The following is a 16,991-nucleotide window of genomic DNA, read 5'->3' as shown; positions in this document are numbered from 1 at the left end:
TTTTTTAAGATTTATTTATTTATTTGAGGTGGAGGAGGGGCAGAGGGAGTGAATCTTTCAAGCAGACTCCTCACCAAGTGTGGAGCCCACCATAGGGCTCGATTGCATGACCCATGAAATTATGACGAGCTGAAACCAAGAGTTGGACACTCAAGAGACTGAGCCACCCAGGTGCCCCTGGATTCTAACTTTTTACATAGGGTTACAAATATCTACATACCACATGTGGTAGAAAAGTAAGAAGGCTTTGCAGTCAGACAAACCGTCATATTCCAGCTAGGCGACCTACAGTGAGATGCTGCTGCTTCTTCCTTTTTTTTAAAGATTTTATTTATTTATTTGACAGAGAGAGACACAGTGAGAGAGGGAACACAAGCAAGGGGGAGTGGGAGAGGGAGAAGCAGGCCTCCCGCGGAGCAGAGAGCCCGATATGGGACTCGATCCCAGGACCCTGGGACCATGACCTGAGCCGAAGGCAGTTGCTCAACAACTGAGCCACCCAGGCGCCCTTCTTCCTTTTTTTAAAAAAAATTTTTTTTTTTTTAAAGATTTTATTTATTTATTTGACAGAGAGAGACCCAGCGAGAGAGGGAACACAAGCAGGGAGAGTGGGAGAGGGAGAAGCAGGCCTCCCGCGGAGCAGGGAGCCCGATGCGGAGCTTGATCCCAGGACCCCGGGATCATGACCTGAGCTGAAGGCAGATGCTTAACAACTGAGCCACCCAGGTGCCCCCTTTTTTTTCATTTTTTAAAAAAGTAATCTGTATGCCCAACATGGGGCTCAAACTCACAACCCCGAGATCACGAGTTGCAGGCTCCACTGACTGAGCCAGCGAGGTGCCCCCAATGAGATGCTTCTCAAAGTTGTAGTTGGTATCTTCTGTTGGATGGGGTGAATCAAGCCCCCCGTAGGGTTATTACTAGGATTCAATGAGATGAGGCAGGCAGAGGCTTTCCTGGCACAGACTTCCCTCAGTCTTCCCATTTTCCTGCCTCGCCCATCATCTAAATAGACCTGAATAGATTTTCTGCTTCTCCTGAGCTAATGGAGATCTTCTAAAGACCCCTGGCTCTTGGCATGGCATTTGCTTCTGAGGGGATCAGGGGCTACGGAGGTGCCAGTTACTGAGAACAAAGATGGAAGAGTCGCATGCTTCCCATGCCCTTCACACTGGCATCCCCAGCGAAGTCAGGAACTGGGGAGATGGAGAAGGCAAGCCTGGGCGGGAAGACCATTCCCTGAATGAGCAGAGGCTGAGAAGTTACAGTTCCTCATATAGTGCTGGAAATATTTATCCTTTATCTTCATTAATGATTCCTAGAGTTGCTGTTAATGGGCCATCCTATCAAGAATGCTCATGGGAGTAACACTTCATAATCAGACATTTCCAATGCCTCTCTCCTCAGCAACAGAATTGCTTGGAGATTAGCCCCACCTTGTGGAAAAGCCTAAAAATAATGAAGTGATATATTGCTTGAAGATAAGGAATTGAGGCAAAATAAATGTGAATTTTAATATTATTTTTTCAGAAAATACCTGTAAGTTTTATATAATCAGACCATTCATTTTTGTGTGAAACTTATGAATATATTTTTTTTAAAGTTTATTTTTTTAAAAGTTTATTTTTTTTAGGGGCTCCTGGGTGGCTCATTTGGTTAAGCACCCAACTCGATCTGGGCTCAGGTCTTGATCTTAGGGTCATGAGTTCAAGCCCCATGTTGGGCTCCATGCTGGGTGTGGAGCCTACTTAAAAAAAAAAAAAAGTTTTATTTTTTTTTTAGTAATCTCTCTACCCAGTGCAGGGCTTGAACTTGTGACCCCAAGATCAAGAGTCACATGCTCTTCCAGCTGAGCCAGTGAGGCACCCCTTATAAATATTTTTATAGGTGATGAAGTCACTTCATCAGGTCATATTGACTCTGTAATTGCACTATTATCTTAAAAAAAAAAAAAAACAACAAGGGGCGCCTGGGTGGCTCAGTTGGTTAAGCGACTGCCTTTGGCTCAGGTCATGATCCTGGAGTCCCTGGATCGAGTCCCGCATCGGGCTCCCTGCTCAGCAAGGAGCCTGCTTCTCCCTCTAACCCTCCCCCCTCTCATGTACTCTCTCTCTCTCATTCTCGCTCTCTCAAATAAATAAATAAATCTTAAAAACAAAACAAAACAAAAAAAAAACAACAAAATAAGACACCTCCAGATGGCTTAGCCTTAATTTCTTTCTAAATTTTTTAATCTATTTTTTATATCATTTTATTTTTTCATAGAAGTGTACTCTTTAATCCCCATCCCCTTTTTCACACATTCCTCCACCCTCCCCCTCTCTGGTAACCTCAGTTTGTTCTCTATAGTTAAGACTCTCTTTCTTGGTTTCTCTCTCTCTTTCCTTTTGCTCATTTGTTTTGTTTCTTCAATTCCACATATGAATGAGATCATATGGTATTTGTCTTTCTCTGACTGACTTATTTCGCTTAACATTATACTCTCTAGCTCTATCCATGTTGTTGCAAATGGTAACATTTATATATATATGAATATACCACATCTTCATCCATTCATCTATTGATGGACACTTGGGCTGCTTCCATATCTTGGCTATTGTAAATAATGCTGCAATAAACATAGCGATGCATGTATCCCTTTGAATTAGTGTTTTTGTATTTTGGGGAGTAAATACATAGTAGTTCGATTACTGGACTGTAGGCTAGTTCTATTTTTAACTTTTTGAGGAACTTCCATACTGTCTTCCACAGTGGCTGCACCAGTTTGCATTCCCAAAAGCAGTGCAAGAGGGTTCCTTTTCCTCCACATCCTCGCCAACACTTATTTCTTGTGTTTTTGATTTTAGCCATTCTGACAGGTGTGAGGTGATGTCCATTGTAGTTTTGATTTGTATTTCCCTGATGATGAGTGATATTAAGCATCTTTTCATGTGTCTTGTTTGGAGAAATGTCTTTTCATGTCTTCTGGCCATTTATTATTATTTTTTATTATTTCTTAAAATATTTTATTTATCTGTTTGACAGAGAGAGAGAGAGAGAAAGCACAAGCAGGGGGAGCGGAAGAGGGGGAAGCAGGCTTCCCGCTGAGCATATGATTGTGGGTTTATTTCTGGATTTTCTGTTCTATTCTCTTGATCTAAATGTCTATTTTTATGCCAGGATCATACTATTTTAATTACTACTGCTTTGTAATATAACTTAAAATCTGACATTGTGATACCTCCAATTTTGTTTTTCTTTTTCAAGATTGCTTTTGCTATTTGAGATCTTTTGTGGTTCCATACAAATTTTAGGATTGTGTGCTCTAGTTGTGTGAAAAATGCTGTTGGTATTTTGATAGGGATTGCATTAAATGTGTAGATTGCTTTGGGTAGTATAGACATTTTAACAATATTTGTTCTTCCAATCCATGAGCATGGAATGTCTTTCCATTTCTTTGTGTTGTCCTGAATTTCTTTCATCCGTATTTTATAGTTTTCGGAGTACAGGTCTTTTACCTTTTTGGTTTTTTATTCCTAGATGTTTTGTTTTTGGTGCAATAATAAATGGGATTGTTTTCTTAATTTAACTTCCTGCTGCTTTACTATTAGTGTATAGGAATGCAACAGATTTCTATACATTGATTTTGTATCCTGTGACTGTACTGAATTCATTTACCAGTTCTGAGAGTTTTTTGGTGGAGTCTTTAGGGTTTTCTACATATAGCATCATGTCATCTGCACATAGTGAGAGTTTTATTTCTTCCTTACCAATGTGGATGCCTCTTATTTCTTTTTCTTGTCTGATTGCTGTGGCTAGGACTTCCAGTACTGTGTTGAATAAAAGTGGTGAGAGTGGACATACCTGTCTTGTTCTTGACCTTAGGGGAAAAGCTCTCCGTTTGTCAGCATTGAGTGTAATGTTGGCTGTGGGTTTTTCCATATAAGGCCTTTATTATGTTGAGGTGTGTTCCCTCTAGACATACTTTGCAGAGGCTTTTGTGTTTGTTCTCTCTCTCTCTCTCTCTTTTTAAAGTTTATTTATTTATTTAAGGGATCTCTGTGTGCATTGTGGGGCTCAAACTCATGACCCTCAGATCAAGGGTTACATGCTCATCTGACTGAGCCAGCCAGGTGCCCCTGCATGATGTATGGATGGATGTTGTACTTGGTTTAATGCTTTTTCTCCATCTCTGCAAATGATCATATGGTTCTTAGCCTTTCTGTTATTCATGTGTTTGTGAATATTGTTCAGTTGATTGTTTTGCAAATATCGAACCACCCATGCATCCTGGGAATAAGCCCCACTTGATTGTGGCATATGATTGTTTTTAATGTATTGTTGGATTCAGTTTGCTAATATTTTGTTGAGGATTTTTGCATCTATATTCATGAGCGATATTGGCCTGTAGTTCTCTTTTATAGTAGTGTCTTTATCTGATTTTGTTATCATGGTGATGCTGGCCTCATAGAATGAATTTGGAAGTTTTCCTTCCTCTTCTATTTTTTGGAACAGTTTGAGAAAAATAGGTATTAACTCTTCTTTAAATGTTTGGTAGAATTTGCCTGGGAAGCCATCTGGTCCTGGACTTTTATTTTTTGGGGAGTGTTTTGATTACTGATTCAATTTCATTGCTGGTAATCAGTCTGTTCAAATTTTCTATTTCTTCCTGCTTTAGTTTTGGTAGGTTATATGTTTCTAGGAATTTATCTATTTCTTCTAAGTTGTCCAATTTGTTGGCATATAGGTTTTATTTTGTTACAGTTGTTTGTATTTTTGTGGTGTTCTTTCTTTTCTTTCATTAGTGATTTTGTTTATTTGGACCCTCTCTCTCTCTTTTTTGGATGACTCTGGCTAGAGGTTAATCAATTTTATTAATTTTTTCAAGAAGCAGCTCCTGGTTTCATTGATACATTATTTTTTAGTTTCTATATCATTTATTTCTGCTCTAATCTTTATTATTTCCTTCCTTTTGCTGGGTTTAGGTTTTGTTTTTTCTTCTTTTTCTAGCTCCTTTAGGTGTAAGTTTAGGTTGTTTATTTGAAATTTTTCTTGCTTCTTGAAGTAGGCCTGTATTGCTATAAATCTCCCTCTTAGAACCACTTTTGCTGTATCCCAAAGGTTTTGGAGCATTGTGTTTTCATTTTTGTTTGTTTCAGTGTAATTTTTAATTTTTTCTTTGATTTCTTGGCTAACCCATTCATTGTTTAGTAGCATATTATTTAACCTCCATGTATTTGTGGTCTTTCCAGATTTTTAACTCCAGTTGACTTCCAGTTTTATAGCATTGTAATCAGAAAAGATGTATAGTATGACTTGGAATTTTTTGAATTTGTTCAGACTTGTTTTGTGACTTAATATGAAATCTTTTGTGGAGGATGTTCTATATGCACTTGAAAAGAATGTGTATTCTATTTTAGGATGGAATGTTTTGAATATGTCTGTTAAATCCATTTGGTCCAGTGTGTCATTCAAAGCCACTGTTTCCTTGTTGATTTTCTGTTTGGATGATCTCTTCATCTATGTAAGTGGGGTGTTAAAGTCTCCAACTATTACTGTATTACTATTGATTATTTCCTTTACGTTTGTTATTAACTGTTATATGTATTTGGGTGCTTCCATGTTGGGTGCATTAATATTTACATTTGTTATATCCTCTTGTTGGATTATCCCCTTTATTATTATATAGTGTTCTTCTTTGTCTTGTTATAGTCTTAGTTTTAAAGTCTATTTTGTCCGATATAAATATTGCTACCCTGGTTTTCTTTTGACATCTGTTTGCATGATAAATATTTCTCCATTCCCTCACTTTCAATCTGCAGTTGTCTTTTGGTCTGAAATGAGTCTCTTATAGATGGGTATTGTCTTTTTCTCCACCCTGTCACCCTGTGTCTTTTGATTGGAGCATTTAATCCATTTACATTCAAAGTGTTTATTGGTAGATATGTATTTATTGCTATTTTATTACTTATTTCATGGTTGTTTCTATAGATTTTCTCTGATCCTTCTCTTGCTCTTTTTCGTGGTTTGTTGGCTTTCTTTAGTGGTATACTTGAATTCCTTTCTCTTTATTCTTTGCATATCTATTGCTGGTTTTGATTTGTGGTTACCATTAGGTTTGTACGGAACATCTTCTGCATATAGCAGTCTATTTGAAGTTGATGGTTGCTTAAGTTTGAACCCGTTCTTTACTCCTCTCCCCTCACATTTTAGGTATATGGTGTCATATATTTTACACCCTTTTTTTTTGTGAATATCTTGACCAATTTTTCCACATATACTTGTTTTTCCTGCCTTTTTTCTACTTTTCTTACTCTTACTTATGGTCTTTTCTTTTCACTCAAAGAGTCTCCTTTAGCCTTCCTTGTAGGACTGGTTTAGTGAACTCCTTTAGCTTTTGTTTGTCTGAGAAACTCTTTATCTCTCCTTGTACTTTGAATGATAGCCAGTAAGGCCATTCCCTTTTGACCTGCAAAATTTCTGCTGAAAAATCTGCTGATAGCCTCATGGGGTTTCCCTTGTATGTAACTGTCTTCTTTTCTCTTGCTGCTTCAACAAATTTTTTTTTTTTTTAATCACTACTTTTTACCATTTTAATTACTATGTGTCTTGGTGTGGACCTCTTTGGGTTGAATTTTGGGGGAGATCACTGTACCTCCTGGATCTGGATATCTGTTTCCTTCCCCAGATTCGGGAATTTTTCAGTCATTATTTCTTCAAATAAATATTCTGCCCCCTTTTCTCTCTTTTCTTGTTCTGAGGTTCCTATAATGTGAATTTTATTATGCTTCATGGATTATAGGCTTGCCCTTAATTTCTTGCATAAAGAATTATTTTCACAATTCTAATGTATTCCCTTATGCCGGTTTCAAGCAAATCTAGGACAAAGTGTGCTTATGATTACCTTGGACTTGAGGAAGGATTCCTATAAGCTCTGAGAGGCTAGGTAAACCATCTAGGGATAGAGACAAGAAGCAGAGATGAACTGTTGGGAAGGTTTTGGGTTACATAGTCAAAGCTTCCTCTATTTTTGTAGAAGTTTAACAATGTTGTGAAATGCAACAGACTGATAAGTTTTCTTTCTCTGGGTATGACAAGTGTCAAGGAAGGGGCTGGAGCAGGATGCTGAATCACTTCTTATTCAAGAATCTTAGACCAACTCTTTACCTTCAAATATGCAGAAAGACCATGAGTAAGGAGCCCCAAGTTCTTGTCCTAGTCAGTCACCACCTGCCTTTATCATTTGCGGGAAAGGACCAAATTTTTCCAGGCATGAGTTTCCTAATCTATCCTATAAGGAAGTTGGAAAAGATGATCTTGTAAGATTCCATGTTTTAGGTTCTAGGAGTTGGGTCAAACCAGAAGTATTGCACAATGCACAGGAGGAGAGGCAGAAGTGACCTGCCTCCCAAGAGGTGCCATGTGTGTGTTGAGAGAGAAGTAACTGTTCACAGGTGTAGGTTCACTGGGAATGTAAGCTTCCTGCTCACAGAATTTACCCGTGCCTTCAGGATCTGGTGGGCATTCATTATGTAAGTCTGAATTTGTGACCTGAAGGATCAGAAAACCCTGGATTCATAATGGGAATTTTGGGTACCATGGATACTATGAGTTTCTATCAGGCCCCGTAGCAGCCAGGGGCTGTTTTAAAAAAGAGTTATTTCCAAAGTGGGCAAGGGGCCTCTGTTACGATTTTTTTTTTCTGAGCTCCATGCAGCGTCTCATCTTCCCCAGAAATGCCAAGCTAGGTTAAAGGGTCAGAGAGGCTTGCACCAGATAGAGCTGTGTGTTGCTCTGGGCCACTCAAAGCTGGAAATTTTATATGTTATGTTTACTGGCAGGGACAATACACCCAAATATGTGATATGTTGCCTCCAAATCCAAAGAGGCTCGACAAGAATTGTGTTTCTTTCTAGTTCAAGAAATCCTATTTGGAACAGCAGCTGTAATTGGAATCAATCCCTGATTAAGCTTATTTCACGTCATTTCAGTGCTTCTCTACCAAGAGCAATTTCGGTCCCCAGGGGACATTTGGGAATGTTTGGAGACATTCCCAGGGAGGCTGTACTACTGGCATCTAGTGGCAAGAGGCCACAGATGCTTCTAAGCATTCCACAATGCAAGACTCATCCAGACCAGAATATCAATATCAACACCAAGACTGGTACCCTGAGATCTTCAGTCTTGAGATAGGTCCTAGTAGAACAGCAATTTTAAAGGATTTGTGGTAAGGATTGCCACCTGCATCTGTCATATCTTTGATGGTGGCACTGCTTTCTGTTTTCACAGGGAGAGGTAGTTCCAGGAGAATCTGTACCTTGAAAAATGGGGGATTCTGCCATTTGCCAAGGGTATCTCTTGTGACTATACACTTAGGCATTGTGCAATTGACCACAGGATGTGTTCACTTGTCTACTGGGTCACAGAATGAGTTTATGTATCTGCTGGATCACTGTGAGATAGATATGGTACCAGACATCATTTATCACTAACTCCATGCTCCGCCATTTAACTGGGGGCCTACATTGCATGCTTTGCTATTTCAGAGGTGGATTCAATGATTTCCAAAGGGCTGGGACTCTTTTCCCCCATGCACAGTTACACTGCTTGGTGGCTGCCACCCGCAGGTCTGTATTCTTCATGTTCCCCATAATTGGCAATTGCAGGTGACCTTGGGACTTCTAAATCCATGGGGCTTCAATGTCAACTTCATTCCAGACAACCAAAAATGACGGCTTAAGCAACTGATTTGACCACGTGGCCATGATTGTCAGTGTCCCAGTGTCTGAAGGCAGGTGGATACAAGCCAAACTCAGATTCCATGTTCCTGTGGGGTGCTGTTCTCTGAGTTTACTTCTGGTACCATTTACTTGGCTGTTGTTCTCAATTATAGATATTAGTATCCATTTTAGTTATTTAAAGTGTGAAGGACTCTATTAGGAGTACAGCTGTGAGACTGAATCATTAGAAGTTTTGAATGAAATAAGCCTGGGCTGATCTTCTAAAACCATACTACAGAACTGGGCCACTGTGGGAAATGTGACTTCTCCCTGATTAGTGAACCACTGCCCAGGTTCTGGCTCCAGGATCTGTCACCTTTGCCTTAATCTGCACTAGCAAAATGGATGTCCCACCTTGCCTCAAAGCTTAGTTTGATTTAAGATCTCCCACGGGTTTGTCTGAATGGAACTTCCAATTACATGTGAACTCTAGCTGCAAGACAGCTGCAGAGGGTCTGCGACATGTAGTTTTTAGCTTTCAGGTTACTACAAAGCAAAAAGCAAGAAGATGTGGTATATATATAACGGAATATTATTCAGCTTGAGAAAGAAACAAATCCTGCTATTTGCAAGAACATGGGTGGACCTTGAGGACATTTTACTAAATGAGGAGTCAGACAGAGAACAACAAATATGTGTGATATCACCCCTATGTGGGATCTAGAAAAAATATTCAAACTCCTAGAAACAAAGAGTAAAATGGTTACTAGGGACTGGAGGTTGAGGGATGGGACAGACATTGTTTAAGGGCACAAACTTGCAGCAGGTAGTAACTAAGCCCTAGAGATCTAATGCGCAGTACAGTGAATATAGGGAACAATATTGTATTATAATCATTAAACTAGCTAAGAGACTGAAAGTATTCCAAACACTAAAAAGAAATGATCCTTATCTAATGTGATAGAGGTGCTATTTTGTTATAATGGCAATCATTACCATATATAGATATTTCAAATTAACATGTCGTATACCTTCAATTTAGTCAATATTATAGGTCAAATATATTTCAATAAAAAGGAAATATAAAAAGCCAAACAAAAATCCAACAAACAAATACTAGAAGTAGATTGGCATGGGTGTTGAATGAGCCAGTCTTCAATATCCACTACGGTATGCAAACCAGAATTTTATGCAAGGCTGAAATGAACAAGCACGTGCTGGTATGGCCATACTCATTATTGGAAGGTTGAGTACCTTCATTTCATATGTAAGTAAACCCTGCCTCAGAATCCCCAAGGGCCCCACTGTTGCCCTGGCCACTATGTCCCCTCACTAGGAATCCTCGAACTTTTTCAGTTTTCCAGCATTGAAGGACTAATGCCTGGCACAGAGCTATGGGCTGCCATCTGTTCTTTTTGTGTGTGTGTGTCTAAGACCGTCAGTGTCCCTACAGTTCTGTCTCTTGGATGCCTGCTATTTGCTCCCTCCTGTGGACTCCACAGGCTTGATCTGATACTCACCAGCTCCTGGGAAGTCCCATTACCGCCTGCCATAAGGATGCCCTAGTCCTGACAAGCCTCCTACCTGCCTAAACGAGCTTACCATGGCTTCTTGGGCCATCCATGTGTCTTCTCCCGGCCAGGTGGGCTCAGAAGCAGTGGGGAAACAGTGATGGTGGCCCTGGTACCCCAGTGGGCAAATGCCTGGTGCCCTCTGGGCTGGTGAGCCTGTGCAGAAACTGTGTTCTCCTTAGGACTTTGGCTATGAGAAAGCTGGGGTAATACATACAGCATTGTTCTGGGCCAACCATGTTCTCAAAGAAGATTTGTTTGGGTACTGTAATTAGTATTCCCCTCCCCCGCTCATTCTACAAAGGAGGAAGCTGAAGCACAGAGAAGATACTTTATACCAAAGCCTCAGAACCGGCCTTAACCGCATGAGTGAACCATCGCTCATGGAACCTGAATGATTGGGTTTGATTTTAAATGTGACGTGCCAACAAACACCCCTGAAGACTTGTTTGTTTATTAGTTTCCTATTGCTGCTGTAAAAAATGCACAAACTTGGTGACTGAAAACAACCCAAATTTATTTTCATACCGTCTTGTAAGTCCAAAGTCACGTTCACTAGGCTCCGATCAGGGTTTTGGCAGGCGTTCCTTCTGGAGCCTCTAGGGGTCAGTCCATTTCCCTTCCTTCTCCAGCTTCCAGAGGTCACTGGCATTCTTGGCTCATGGCATCTCTTTGCAGCACACTAACATTCCTTCCTCCACATTTGCTTCTTTCTCACTGACCCTCCTGTCTCCAGCTTCTTTGTTTTTGTTTGTTTGTTTGTTTTTAAAATATTTTATTATTTTATTTTATTTTTTAAAGATTTACTTATTTATTTGGGAGGGGGCAGAGGGAGAGGGAGAGAGACTCCCAAGCAGATTCCATGCCAAGCATGCAGCCAGAGGCAAGGCTTGATCCCATTACCGGGAGACCATGACCTGAGCGGAAATGAGTAGTCAGATGCTCAACTTACTAAGCCACCCAGGCACCCCAAGATTTTATTTACTTGAGAGGGAGAGAGCGCACACACGAACTTGTGGGCTCATGAATGGGGGGAGGGGGCAGAAGGGGGGAGAGAGGGAGATAATCTTCAGCAGACTCCGCTCTGAGTACAGAGCCTGATGTGGGGCTTGATCCCATGACCCTGAGATCACTACCTGAGCCGAAAATCAGGAATTGGATGCTTAACCAATGGAGCCACCCAGGCCCCCAACCTGCTTCTAAAGCTGATTATGTTGGGCCCACCTGAATAAATCAAGATGATCTCTCCCCTCCCCAAATCCTTAATTTATTCACATTTGCAAAGTTCCCTTTTCTGTGTACATTAATATATCCATGGGTTTATGGGATTAGGGCATGGACATTTTCAGGGACTGAATGATAATGTTGTTACTGGAGATTTTGAATATGTAAAAATCTCAATATTATGAGGATCAGGGAAATTCTGAATGTATTTGCTGTTAATTTAGTAGAAACTGGGTGAACATCCAGCCCCATGACAAATGTAGCTGATATTAAAGAGAAATTCTCTGACGATGCCACCCAACGGCTGTGCAATTAATGGGGGAGATTTGTTGGAAGAGATTGATGCAGTTCTCTGTATTAGACAATACCTTAGACCAGGCATGTATTTTAAGCTGACATGTGCTAGAACATAAGATTTTGTTAGTTGTTTTATAATACATATAGTTTAGCTTATTTAGAGGATAAACGGGGCTGTAAGAACCAATTTTTAGTTGATTCGTATATTAATTTTTGTTAGTGTATAGGTTGTTAAATATTATTAATATCCCCCAACAGTAAATACTTGAAGGGCTCATTCTAGTAGAGGAGATGAGTCATGACCACATGATTACACGGCGTTGTGCTCTGTTTGAGGATGGGAGGGGTTAGTGATGGAGAGCTGGGAGTGACATTCGGGAAAGCTTTACTATGGAGGAGGGTGAGTGCTAAGCAAGCTGGAAGCAAAGAATAGGAACTTACCAAGTGGATGAGGTGCAGGGCATTTTTCACGAAATAGCAAGATTGGAACCCCTCAGTGTGTTTTGGGCTTTGTGGTATTACTGGAGCGGTTGGTGTGAAGAGGCATAAAGGGAGGAGGTTTGGGGTTAGGAGTGAGAAGAAAGCCTGGCGCCTCCGAGCAACAAGACGATGTGGTGTCTGCTCACTTCACAATATTCACACCATGCTGTCACTCTTCTCAGGCTTTATCCCACTTGGGCTGTGTGTAGTGTCAAACACTGTAAACCACCAAAAAATTCTTAGCTTCTTATTATGGAAAAGTTGAAGAATACACGAAAGTAGAATCGTCTAATGAAAGCTCTGTTACCGATCCCCCACCTGAACACTTAACCACATTCTCTGACGGTTTTGGAGGATTGTTGTATTATTCATCTCCATTGTTGTTGTGGCTGGAGGATTTTTAAAAAAAATTTATTTATTTATTTATTTGCTTATTTATTTATTTAGAGAGTATGAGCAGGGGGAGGGGCAGAGGAAGAGGGAGAGAGAGAATCTCAAGCAGACTCTGAGCTGAGTGCGGAGACTGACATGGGGCTTGATCCCATAACCCTGAGATCATGACCTGAGCCAAAATTGAGAGTCAGATGCCCAACTGACTGAGCCACCCAGGTGTCCCATGGCTGGAGGATTTTAAGGCAAATACCAAACATCACATTGTTTCATCTACAAATACATCAGTATGTAGCTTTATTCATTTTATTTATTTTTTGTACTTTTGGATTCATAATTTCTCAGTTCATTTCATTAAAAACATAGTGACAAGGCATTGTCCCCCCTTCCCCTCCTGGAGGTGACCCATCAAACCTGTCAGTCTGGGCTGCTCCAGTGGTTCATAGCTCATCGAGTGATATGTACAGGGCATGGTCCCATAGATCTGTTCGCCTACGACAAAGTTTGTCTTTCACATTGTCAACCTCTTGGGAAAAGAATTTAATGAGTTCATCCTCCTGTTCCTCCATAATGTTCTCACAAGCAAATTTGAGAGTGCCCCTGATGTCTGAATCAGTCTGGATGGCCTGTAAGTCCAGTTCATTGGATTCTCCATTTTGGTCCACTACACGTGGTGGGTGGATGGGTGAGTCTGATCCTCATGCTCCTTCATCCGGTCACATACCTCCTCCAGCAGCCCTGTGAGATGGGCCTCTGAGTGAGCATAAGGCACCTCCACCACTAACTGGTGACCATCTGGGTTGATTTGGAAAGAGCCCATCTGAATGGTTTTCTTGGGATCCACCTGGGCAGTTTCCCAGTCTAGTTCATCCACCAGGGCCCTGCAGCCTCCACAGTGTAGATCCTGGCTCCTCTGAGCCTCGGCTGCTCCCAGCGGGGCCCCTAAAACCAGGGCCAGCCAACCCCAGCCTTTCATCTGTAGCCTAATGGGGTTGACCCACCTCTGCCCCTAGGGCTGCATCCGTGGCCTAGGCACTCGAAGACGCCAGACTCACTTTAGCTCCCAACCCTAGCACCTGGCTGCCAGGGAGGGGAGTATGTGGCTTTAGTAAATAAAGACTTAAAAACATATTTACAGTATTATACCAATCCAATAATAATTTCTCAATATCTTTAGTACTCATTCCATGCCCCCTCTTTTTTTTGGGGAGAGAGAGGGAGAATGCGCACACCAGTGGAGGTGGTGGGGGAGGGGCAGATGGTGAGGGAGTGAGAGAATTCTATGCAGACTCCACTCCCCCCAGCACAGAGCTCAACCTGGGGCTCCATCTCACCACCCTGAGATCATGACCTGAGCCAAAGTCAGCCACTCAACTGACTGAGCCACCCAGGTGCCCCTCCATGGTTGGGTTTGAACATTAAAAAAAAAAAAAAGTATCAATTTTTTTTAAACATTAAAAAAATAGTATCAATTTTTTAAAAAGAGCAATTCCTAAAAATGGGAAATAAGTTGAAAAAGAAGTGGCTCTAACTATGTCTCAAGTTAGTGGCTTTAACCATAAACAGAAGAATTATTTTAAGCAACTGATTATGCAATAAAGTTTTTATGCATATCTAAGATATATCCTAAAGACTGAAACAAAAAACCACAAAGAAGTACTAAATTGTTTTCAGTAATAATTTGCCATAAGGATTAAACAAGATCTCTCCAGGGGCGCCTGGAACTCACGACCCCTGATGAGGCCATTGGGCTCCATGCTGGGTGTGAAGCCTACTTAAAAAAAAATAAAAATAAAACTAGACTTCTTCTCTAAAAACAACTCTCATAAACTGTTTGATTGCTGTGAAATGCAGTTTGTTCTGGAAAAGCAGGAACAATGATTTTTTTTCCCTTTATCAGTTTTCAAAGTAAGTTGGTGCCCATTGCAACCTCCAGAAGTGAGCAAAATGTTTTTTGTTTTCATTTTTTAAGTATCAGCATGAAATCATGGATCTTATATATTTTTCTGTTTAAATCTTTTGCAGTCATTTTGTTTTTATTGCTTACATTTCCTCTTTGGTCCATGGGAGTCACCTCAGGTTGGCTCCTGTGTCCTTTGATATGACCCCATTTGCCTTTGACAGCTTCCTTGCCTTCTCGTATAAAGATGTGTCATGCCATCTTGTATGTTTCCTGCTCTACTCTAGGAATTAGTGACTTCTTGAAGGAGCTCTGGTTCTATTTCATGGGAGATTTACTTAGGGACTCTAATCTGGTGTTAGGGGTGTTCACTGCTACTGAGCTGATCATAGTTTATTTCCATTTCAGTGGATAGACCAAAGAAAATAGACTTTTTAAAAGATTTTATTTATTTGACAGACAGAGACAGTGAGAGAGGGAACACAAGCAGGGGGATTGGAAGAGGGAGAAGCGGGTTTCCCGCTGAGCACAGGGAGCCCGACGTGGGGCTCGATCCAGCACCCTGGGATCATGACCTGAGCCGAAGGCAGATGCTTAACAACTGAGCCACCCAGGCGCCCCTGAAAATAGACTTTCTTTAAAAAAGATTTTATTTTTAAGTAATCTCTACATCCAGTGTGGGGCTCGAACTCACAGCCCTGAGATCAGGCGCTAGCCAGGTGCTCCAGACTGTTTAAAAGAGAAAAATACTTCATGAGTTCATGATGATATATTCAATTAAAAATTAATCAGCTTTTACTTACTTGATTTTTATGTTTGTATCCCTTTTATTTGATACTGAAAATCCTGGTTCCCAATGATGTTAGCCAACTTACTTATTTGCTTTATCCTACTATATGGTAGGACATATATTATTCATTATATATTAAAAATAATAATCCCATTATTATTACCAACAATATGATTACTGAAAACAACTTGCCCTTTTTTTTTTTTCAGTCTTTAGGATATATCTTAGATATGCACAAAAACTTTACTGCAGTTTGAGTTTCTTAAAATAATTCTTCTGTTTGGGGATGCCTGGGTGGCTCAGTCATCAAGTGTCTGCCTTTGGCTCAGGTCATGATCCCAGGGTACTGGGATCGAGCCCTGCATTGGGCTCCCTGCTCAGCAGGAAGCTTGCTTCTCCCTCTCCCACTCCCCCTGCTTGTGTTCCCTCTCTCGCTGTCTCTCTCTGTCAAATAAATAAAAAAATCTTTAAAAAAAATAATTCTGTTTATGGTTAAGCCACTAACTTGAGATATAGTAAGAGCCACTTTTTTTTCAGTTTATTACCCATTTTTAGGAATTGCTCTTTTTTAAAAAAATGGTACATTGTGTTTTATGATTACTATCCAGTTGTCTAGAGTTGATTCCAGTTGTTTCCAACCAAGAGTTCCGGTTGAGCCAAGTGGTGATAAAACAGTAGAAACAGAGGGCGAAAGTTGCTGAGTCATCAACATGGCAGAACACTTGGGCGTGGAGAACGTTCCCTGCTCCCACAGCCTGCCCACTAAAGACAGATGCACCCCCAGGAGCCTCTCTCTGTGAGGCTGGCTGAGCAACTACTGAGTTTTTCATTTGCTTGTTTATTCTTAAAACTCCCATTACCTGTGACAGCGACTCCCTCCTTGTCCAAACGTTCTTCAGGCTTCTGAGCCCTCTCATTCACTTGCCTTGTCCTTGGCCTGCCAAGCCCAGGTTTTACAAGAATCCTTCTAAGGCATTGTAGCCACCCTTGATTTCAAATTAAGTTTTAGTAATTTTCTATCCTTTGAGCCCTGCCTGTTAGCTATAGATCCTCAGCTGCCTATGCTGTATTTGGAGTTAGGCCCAGTTCTAGACAGAAGTCTCTCTTCTCTACTGCAGTAGCTTGAATAACATCTGCCTTGCCCTTTCCAACAAGTGTCCCTTGCAGTTTCTCTTTAACACCTGTGTTTAAAAGCATTTTTCTATTCTTGGGGCACTTGGGTGGCTCAGTCGGTTGAGTGTCTGACTCTTTGTTTTGGCTCAGGCCGTGATCTCATGGGTCATGGGATCAAGCCATGCTCCACGCTCAGCGGGAAGTCTGCTTGAAGATTCTCTCCTTCTACCCATTTCCTGCGTGCGTGCTCTCTCTCTCTTTCTCAAATAAATAAATTAAAATCTTAAAAAAAATGTTTTTCTCTGGCGCTTGGGTGGCTCAGTCGTTAAGCGTCTGCCTTCGGCTCAGGTCATGATCCCAGGGTCCTGGGATCAAGCCCTGCATCGGGCTCCCTGCTCTGCGGGAGACCTGCTTCTCCCTCTCCCACTCCCCCTGCTTGTGTTCCCTCTCTCGCTGTCTCTCTCTGTCAAATGAATAAATAAATTCTTAAAAAAAAAGTTTTTCTGTTCTTTGCAATAAAAAAAAAA

The 16,991-nt window shown here is 40.9% G+C and overlaps 1 protein-coding gene and 1 pseudogene across 5 annotated transcripts in view; one reads left to right on the top strand and one right to left on the bottom strand.

The window, feature by feature from the left end:
- DNAH5 (dynein axonemal heavy chain 5) overlaps positions 1-16,991 on the top strand; it is a 259,439-nt gene that overhangs the window by 17,381 nt on the left and 225,067 nt on the right. The window lies entirely within an intron of this gene.
- Positions 12,548-13,794, bottom strand: LOC102730115 (protein canopy homolog 2 pseudogene; annotated as a pseudogene).

Source organism: Leptonychotes weddellii, chromosome 7 (genome assembly GCF_054177405.1).
Source record: "Leptonychotes weddellii isolate Sample4059 chromosome 7, ASM5417740v2, whole genome shotgun sequence".
NCBI lineage: Eukaryota > Metazoa > Chordata > Mammalia > Carnivora > Phocidae > Leptonychotes > Leptonychotes weddellii.
This window is presented reverse-complemented; position numbering and strand designations above follow the sequence as displayed.